The sequence below is a fragment of the Microtus ochrogaster genome, unplaced genomic scaffold (genome assembly GCF_000317375.1).
Source record: "Microtus ochrogaster isolate Prairie Vole_2 unplaced genomic scaffold, MicOch1.0 UNK1, whole genome shotgun sequence".
NCBI classification, from domain to species: Eukaryota; Metazoa; Chordata; class Mammalia; order Rodentia; family Cricetidae; genus Microtus; species Microtus ochrogaster.
The window spans coordinates 17,377,599-17,385,880 of NW_004949099.1; the positions used below are offsets into that span (position 1 = coordinate 17,377,599).

Here is an 8,282-nt window from a genome sequence, read left to right on the forward strand (position 1 = left end):
TATCATGTACTATATAAGCCTCTGGGGATTCAGGACAGTTAAACTCAAAAGCCTTGTAGTTTTCTGTAAAGAGATAATTCATTAGTTATTCATTGACACTTAAGGAATAATCAAGGAAATGAGAAAAATATACCAGGAATTTTAAAATGATGAATATCAATACTTACATGTTTCTAAAATCACACATCTCTGGGATTGTGGTTTGAAGGCTTAGACAACAATGAGGACACTAAGAGAGACTTACATAGATCTAATATACTTGGCAAGTCTCTTGCCAACCCTAAAATGGATCCCTTAATGTAGGTATCTTCTTCCCTGCTCCTATATCCACCCTTCCTCTATCTTCACCCTCCCACTCTTCCAAGCTCTTGCAAGTCCTTCCCTTTACCCTTCCCTCTACCCCTATTCCTTTCCCCCAACCTCACCCCCACCCCTGCCCCACCCCCAAGCTCACAACTTTTGTCCTGAAATCTTGTTTGCTTCCAATTTCCAGGAGGATCTCTATATGCTTTTCTTTGGGTTCACCTTGTTATTTGGCTTCTCTGGTCTTGTGAACTATAGGCTTAATGACCTTGTTTATGGCTAGAGTCCACAAATGAGTGAGTACATACCATATTCATTTTTGCGGGTCTGGGTTATCTCACTCAGGATAGTGTTTTCTATTTCCATCCATTTGCATGCAAAATTCAAGATGTCGCTGTTTTTTACCGCTGAGTAGTACTCTAATGTGTATATATTCCACACTTTCTTTATCCATTCTTCCATTGAGGGGCATCTAGGTTGTTTCCAGGTTCTGACTATTACAAATAATGCTGCTATGAACATAGTTGAACAAATGCTTTTTTAGTATGATTGGGCATCTCTTGGATATATTCCCAAGAGTGGTATTGCTGGATCCTGAGGTAGGTTGATTCCAAAATTCCTGAGAAATGCCACACTGATTTCCAAAGTGATTGCACAAGTTTGCATTCCTGCTGGGCGGTGGTGGTGCATGCCTTTAATCCCAGCACTTGGGAAGCAGAGGCAGGCGGATCTCTGTGAGTTCGAGACCAGCCTGGTCTACAAGAGCTAGTTCCAGGAGAGGCTCCAAAACCACAGAGAAACCCTGTCTCGAAAAACCAATAATAATAATAATAATAATTAATAAACAAGTTTGCATTCCCACCAGCAATGGATGAGTGTTCCCCTTAATCCACATCCTCTCCAGCAAAGGCTATCACATTGGTGTTTTTGATTTTAGCCATTCTAATAGATGTAATATGGTATCTCAAAGTTGTTTTGATTTGCATTTCCTTGATCGCTAAGGAAGTTGAACATGACCTTAAATGTCTCTTGGCCATTTGAACTTCTTCTGTTGAGAATTCTCTGTTCACTTCAGTGCCCCATTTTTTAATTGGGTTAATTAGCATTTTAAAATCTAGTTTCTTGAGTTCTTTATATATTTTAGAGATCAGATCTTTGTCTGTTGCGGGGTTGGTGAAGATCTTCTCCCATTCAGTAGGATGCCTTTTTGTAGTAAGAGATTCTCACCAGAATTTGAATCATCCAGCACTTTGATCTTGAACTTCAAACATTCAGTATTACAATAGAATATTTTGTGTTGCAATAGCCATCCTGTTTGTGTGATTTTGTTCTGGGAAGACACCCATAATGCAGTGAACATAAAGAAAGAAATGGTAGACTGGATTTGACATTCCCTTGATCCACATACTCATATTCTGTTTACATTACTGGAACCCTAAACAAGTAGTAATGGTTTCATTTCAGTTTGAAATTAGAAAATTAAATTTATTGCGTGGTGAAAGTATAGTCAGTGTTGAGCTGTGTGTGTGTGTGTGTGTGTGTGTGTGTGTGTGTGTGTGTGTGCACATGTGTGTGTATGCATGTGTGTGAAGGATGGGGAAGAGGGAAGGGGAGAAAGAGAATAAGAGAGGATAAAAAGAAAGAGTGACAAAGAGGAAAAGAGAGGGGGAGAGAAAAAGAGAGACCGTGGTCATTCAGATCCTTTTCCTTCTAAATGCTCTGATTCTCTGGGTCATAGCACACAAATCAAGAATTGAATAGGAAGCTATAGAATCAGTGAAGTTGTTAAATGTCATCTAGAAGATAGACACAGAATTCTTACTAATGAAAAATTTCTGGTCTTCACATTTTCCAGTCTTCCTCCTCCAACCACCATTTCAAGATATTTAGTTATATATCAGAGAAGATACTTTTAAATCAACAATTCAACAAGATTCATTTTGAAAATATTAAACACATTGGAATGTCAGGCTAAGAAGACTGTCCAGCCACACTACTGAATTTGGATACCCTGGAAGCCCAGCTTATACTGTTATTTTCCACTTTCTTGTCCTGTGTGTGGGCATACATTGTGTGCTCCGTCTTTTATATGTAGTAGCGCTAGTTAATGGGAACTGCTTACTCTGGGGTGTTCCCCTTCAGACCTCAGATTCGCTATAAACCACACCTAAACATCAATTTCCAAACACAAAGAGATCCTTTATGAGGCAAGGCAAAGAGATAAGATGACTGAATCTGAATGAGGCAGAAACAGCAGCAAAAAAAAAAAAAAAGAAAAAAAAACTTCTTAAGTATTAATTTTAAGAAAGAAAAGGAGGAGGTCTCTGTTAGAATGAGCTAGGATGGGTTGGTTAAGTTTTGATTGAGTATGTTAATTAGGGTAGCCAAATGGACATTGCTGATGTCAAACCTTGATGCTATGATAGTTGGACCTTGATGGTCAGTCTCAGGAGTGAGTGTGGCATAAGAAAGTGGCCAAGGAAGAGAACAGACATGGTGGGTATCTTTAAAATGTAATCTAACAGCTTAGCAAGGAAGAGGGAAGGTAAGACCTGCCAGTACCGTGTTTCCCATGCTTAGGACTGCTGGAGCGCATCACTTGTTATTTGATGTAACCACTCAGAACCCTTCAGTGCTTTAATCTTTTAATGAAACTTACTTAACAACAGATACCTCTTAATGCTTAGGAAGATGCCAACCAAACTAAGCTCTTTGGCATGGACTCATCAGTTTACCCTTTTGAAATCCCACCTGCTGTGTCACTGGAAAAAATATTCTTTCTACTGTTCTGTTGTCATTATGACAAAGAAAAATATAACATGTGACTATTTCACTTAGTATTTATATCAAGTGGCCACTCTGGCTAGGAAACAAAACGAAACAGTTTGTTTTGTTTTTTTTTTTTTAAAAAAAAGGAATTATTTGTGAAGTGTCTCTTTTGTCCAGCATTGAGCCAGCTGGCCTGTCTATTTTTCATAGGCAATCAGAAAGGATGAAATGTCTATTTCACCCATCAGCTCTATGCTGTGTTGTTTTAACATCTGGAGAGGAAAAAAACCTCCCTTGTCCTTCTCTCTTCCTAAGTACCACACCTCTTCATTTCCTTGGGGGCAAAGAAAAAGTCTTTGTTCACTACAAAGTGAATAGCTTTGAAAGCAGTTATGCCATAATAGACAAAAAATATTTTTTACTTGAAAAAAAAACAAACATCTAAAAAAAAACTTACAAATTTTTCTAAAGGTTAATTGGGTGGCATCCTAGAATAGCTTCCTGTACATAGACTCAGGTCATTTGTGGCTCAGAGAAGAAAACAGAAAGCTGCTTTCATGAAACACTCAAGGCTTAATTTCACTCCAGTTGCTCAGATTTTTATGAAGCCTGCTCCGAGTGTAAGAAGGCGGCATTCAATTGAATGCAAAGGAACAGAATTGGTAGAATGGGCTGAATTTGAGGATTAGAAATTGAGACTATGAGAAACACATTCGTATTGGTGAGGCAGAGGTTTATCCAGGTTTGGGACATCAGAGTCTGTTCCCTTCAGAAACCTGCATGCACCATTAAAGATTGCTTTCACCCTGTCTTAAGATCACTGCATTCAATTGAAACCTGTGGCCATTGAAGCAAAAGATTTTTTTTCAAGTCTTTAATTAGCTGGTCAAGGAGAATTGTAACACCTGTTCTGACTTTCGTGTAAACACCTGAAAAATAGATGGCACAGAGTAACAAGAAATGATGGCTAACGAGTTATAACATCATTGCCCAACAGCACAGAGTGAAGCATAAGCCATGTGGAGCCAGCTGAAGAAACACAAGAACAAAGGGAAGCTACATGGATGGATGGAGCGTTAAGATAATTAAAGCAATAAATACATGACAAGATGAAATCAAAGGTGTATGATAAAATCCCACTCACACATACATATGCTATTTTATGTGTATATTTTATATAAATATATACTGATGTATTTAGGTATATTCAATTGTGTAAGTATATATTTAAATAGTAATTACATAAAATGATAGAAATATTTATATTGACAAGTTAATATCATACATGTACAGGTGAGTTTTGTATATAATGTATATCATAAATGGTCATTCAGAAAAAACATAAGTGGAAATGAGTCTATAGAGAGACTTCCCTTTGAGACAGAGTTTTGGGACTGGATGCAGTGGGAAAGAAAGATTCTTTTTATACCTTACAGACTTTTAGGTTGTTTCATTTTTAGCTCAAATATGGATTTTGTAGACAGTAAGGCCTCCTCCCAAGGTTTAACAATATGAGCAGTAGCTATTGTTCATGTACTGTTTTTTTTGTTTTTGTTTTTTAAAGAATTCCCAGCCAGGAGGTGGTGACGCCTGCCTTCAATCAGGAGGCAGAGGCAGGTGGTTCTTGGTGAGTTCGAGGCCAGCCTGGTCTACAAGTACTAGTTCCAGGACAGGCTGCAAAGTTACAGAGAAACCCTGTCTCGAAAAGCAAAAAAACAAAACAAACAAACAAAAAAAAACAAACAAACATACAAAAATGGGTCACTTTGGGTCACTTTCTTGAGAGTTACAGGAGTGGAATTTGTTATCCATCAGTGATACTCTCTTCCTGAAACACAATACAGTCTACCGTCTTGATTTGAGGTATCTGTTAAGTAACTATGCATTGTTGTGTGTGGTATTCATCTATGTGTGAGTGTACATATGTGCAGGTGAAATGCCAGCTCCTCAGGCTTTTCATGTGAGTGCACAGTATCTAAACTCTGGTCCTCAAGTTTTTGTAACATTTAACTTCTTACTGGGTGGTAAAACATGCAATGTGCCAAGCATTCTTTGAGTGAAGTAAGATCTCTATGTGATTTTGTTTTCCTTGTCTTTTCACAACTCCAGATAATTGTTTTCAATTGTCATGTGTGTGGCTTAGAAAAATATAAACCCATTCAAACCTGTTAAATTTGAAATTAAATATTAATGACTCAGCCACAGCAAAGGCAAACTGAGGTGGAAAGTATGCTTCATGATAGTGGGATTAGACTACCATAGCCTAGCTAAACTATAAATCTTAATCTCCCCTTCCCAAAGCCACAATTGACACAGAGAATATTTGCAGGTCTCCTAATAATTGCAGTTCAATTCCCGAATCATAGCTTTTCTCAGCTAAAAATTAAGTTCTCAAATCCCGAACCTCGCGTAGTAGATGGTAAGTATTCAAGCAATCAGTGGTAACTAGACATTTCTTAACTATGTTTTTAAAATGTACTTAGTCCTTTCAGTTATGACTTGAAGTGTTATTTATCAAAAGCACAATGAGAGGTTATCAAACTCTCATTTTGGTTAAAGAAAGAGGAACATTACCCTCCAAAGATAAATCCTTCAGGAAACTTTACAAGGACTTTAAGCCAATTCTACCCCATTTATCAATCGCAGTTTACAGAATGCACCAGCTCCCTGGGTTTAGAAAGAAACCAGGGAATGCAGCCAAAATTGAGGTTGATGACTTGTAGAGTGGTTGAAACTTCTGTTCTACCTTTATGTGTTCACACGCCTTAGACACTAAGTTTAAAACTAGCCCTATTTATTGCTAAAATTTGATGCTGTTTTGAACTGTTAAATAAATAAGTAATGTTTTTAACTTTGGGAATATTTCTCTATCACAAAACAAAAACAAATTTCTCATATTATCTTAAGAAGTGCATCTGTTTGGTGTCAGCATACTTTCTGTTTTTACTCTCAGTGTTTGCAGAAAGCCAATTTTACATGTGATTATAACCAAAAGGCTAAGAAGCAATAATCTATTTTTATTGTTTAATTAGTTTTGCCTTTTTCAGACACCATTTCACTGTGTTGATAGAGATAGCCTGACACTTACTTTGTAGTTCCAGCTGGCCTTAAATTTATGGTGATCTTCCTTTCTCCACCACCATTCAAGGCTATTTTCTTTGGATTAATCATTGGGTCTGCTGTTACATTCTTTCACCTAGCATTGTGGTACATGGTTACAATCATAGCATTTGGGAGGTAGAGATAGCAAAATCAATAATTCAAGATTATATTCTGCTATGTAGCAAATTCAAGGTCAGTCTGGGCTACACGAACTCTTGTTTCATAGAAACACATAAATCTAGTGAGGTGGTATGGCAAATGAGACTCTTGCTGTGCAAACATGGGAACCAGAAACCATGCAAGAAGGTAAAAAGGTGGACATGACACCATGTGGTCATGCAGATGCTGGAGAGGGCATGGTGTGAGGAGAAACAGAAAAATCCCTGAAGTTCGTTGACCGGCCAGTCTATCTATATCAATAAACCTCAGGCCGAGGAAAAGAACTTGTCTCAAAAATAAAAGTGGAAGGAAAGATATGCAACTTTTGGCCTCGGTACATATGTGCACTTGCCACCAACCCCATGCAGACAGGCATACTCACATACCACACAAATACAATACAGCAAAGCAGTTTTTAATTGAAATTATTCTGTTTTCTATATCTTCTGGGGTTCATAATCCTTTTCTGCTCTAGAATGTAAGGTTATTGAGAGCAGGGACTTTACCCTGTCTAGCTCACTCTTTTATTCTAGCTGAATGCATATGTTGGCAGATAACTGTCCTTGTGACAAGATACCTGATAATAAAAACAAAACAAAACAAAAACTTCTTCCAAATAAATTTTTTTTAACTAGGCAAAGAATTTTATTAACCCTTTTCCAAACTTTATTCCCAGGCTTATTCAGCTTAATTTGCTGCAAAGAATGAATTGTGTTTAAGCAAAAACTGAAAAGAGCTGCAGTATCCAAGGGGCTTGGGCTTAAAAATATTAGCGATCTTGATTTGATCAGATCAATAAACAAAAGACCTTTAAAAAAGCAGCCATGATCTAAAATAGCAGCTCCTGTAACTTCTGCAAGAGTCACTTCTTCAGAAGTCTCCTCCATTCAGTTTGCCTCGTTCTTAGAAGCCTCATCAAAATTTTCCACCAGGTCTGGACTTCATCATCATCATCCTCTCCAGTAGCAAGGGGTGCTTTTCCATCCACAGATTGTTTGGGCAGAGCTTCAGCCAGTCTCCTTAAACTAGTCAGACTGTCTGCCCCAAGATGGTTTAGAATGCTGGGAAGCATTTCTGTCAGTTGCTTTGTCTCGGAATGGTGAAGGTGTTTGCTGCCAGAGACACCTGAACTTTAGGGTTGTTAAAATGGATCACTGTTCCTTGGTTTGTAAACATGTTCACCTTTTCAATACCAGAGATATTGTTCACCCCTAACTTCTTTAAGGAGAACTGCAGTTTTTTTATCATCTGCTGTGGCTGTTCTGTGAACCACCTTCTTCTTTCTGCGAGCAGTTCCTTTCCCACCAATGCGCACTTGTGCCTGCAGCTTGGCCAGTTTTTCCTGGTTCATGATCGTTTCTTTCATCTTGTCGGAGTGGAAATGGGGCCGCGCGGGGGACTAGGGTTCGAGATCAGGGGGTCTCAGGCCGACCAGCTGAGATAAGGCACACACACACGGGGACTCAAGATGGCAGCTGGAGGGCTCCAAATAAAATTTTAAGTGGCACATGATTCCAGATGTTTCTGTTCATGGTCGCATGGCTCTATGAACTTGCAACATGGTGTCACAGTGTGTTGTAGTGGGTTATATGGGAAAGGGTATTCATACTTCGTGTTGGCCAGGAGACAAAGAGAAAGAGGAATGGACCTATGGTTATAATATTTTTTGTCAGAGCCCTCTCCCAGGGACTTCCCTGTTATCCTTGGACTCTATGTCTTAGAGGTCTCAGGGCCTCCTCATAATGCTACACCCTGGCCGAACCTTTGACATATAGGCTATTGAAGTCTAAGAACATAATGTATTTGGCTTGTGCAGAACATTTAAGATTCAAGCCACAGACCTCATGTACAGTATACATCCAACATAGATTTTTCAATAAATGAATGAATGGTTAGACGGATGAGTGGGTAAAATGCTTTAACTGCAATAGTTTCAAACGCTGATTTAT

General features: G+C 38.4%; 1 pseudogene; it reads right to left on the minus strand.

Annotated features, from left to right (window-relative positions):
* Positions 1 to 7,220: 7,220 nt before the first annotated feature.
* On the minus strand, positions 7,221 to 7,736 carry LOC101995401 (annotated as a pseudogene).
* Between the last annotated feature and the right edge of the window lie 546 nt (positions 7,737 to 8,282).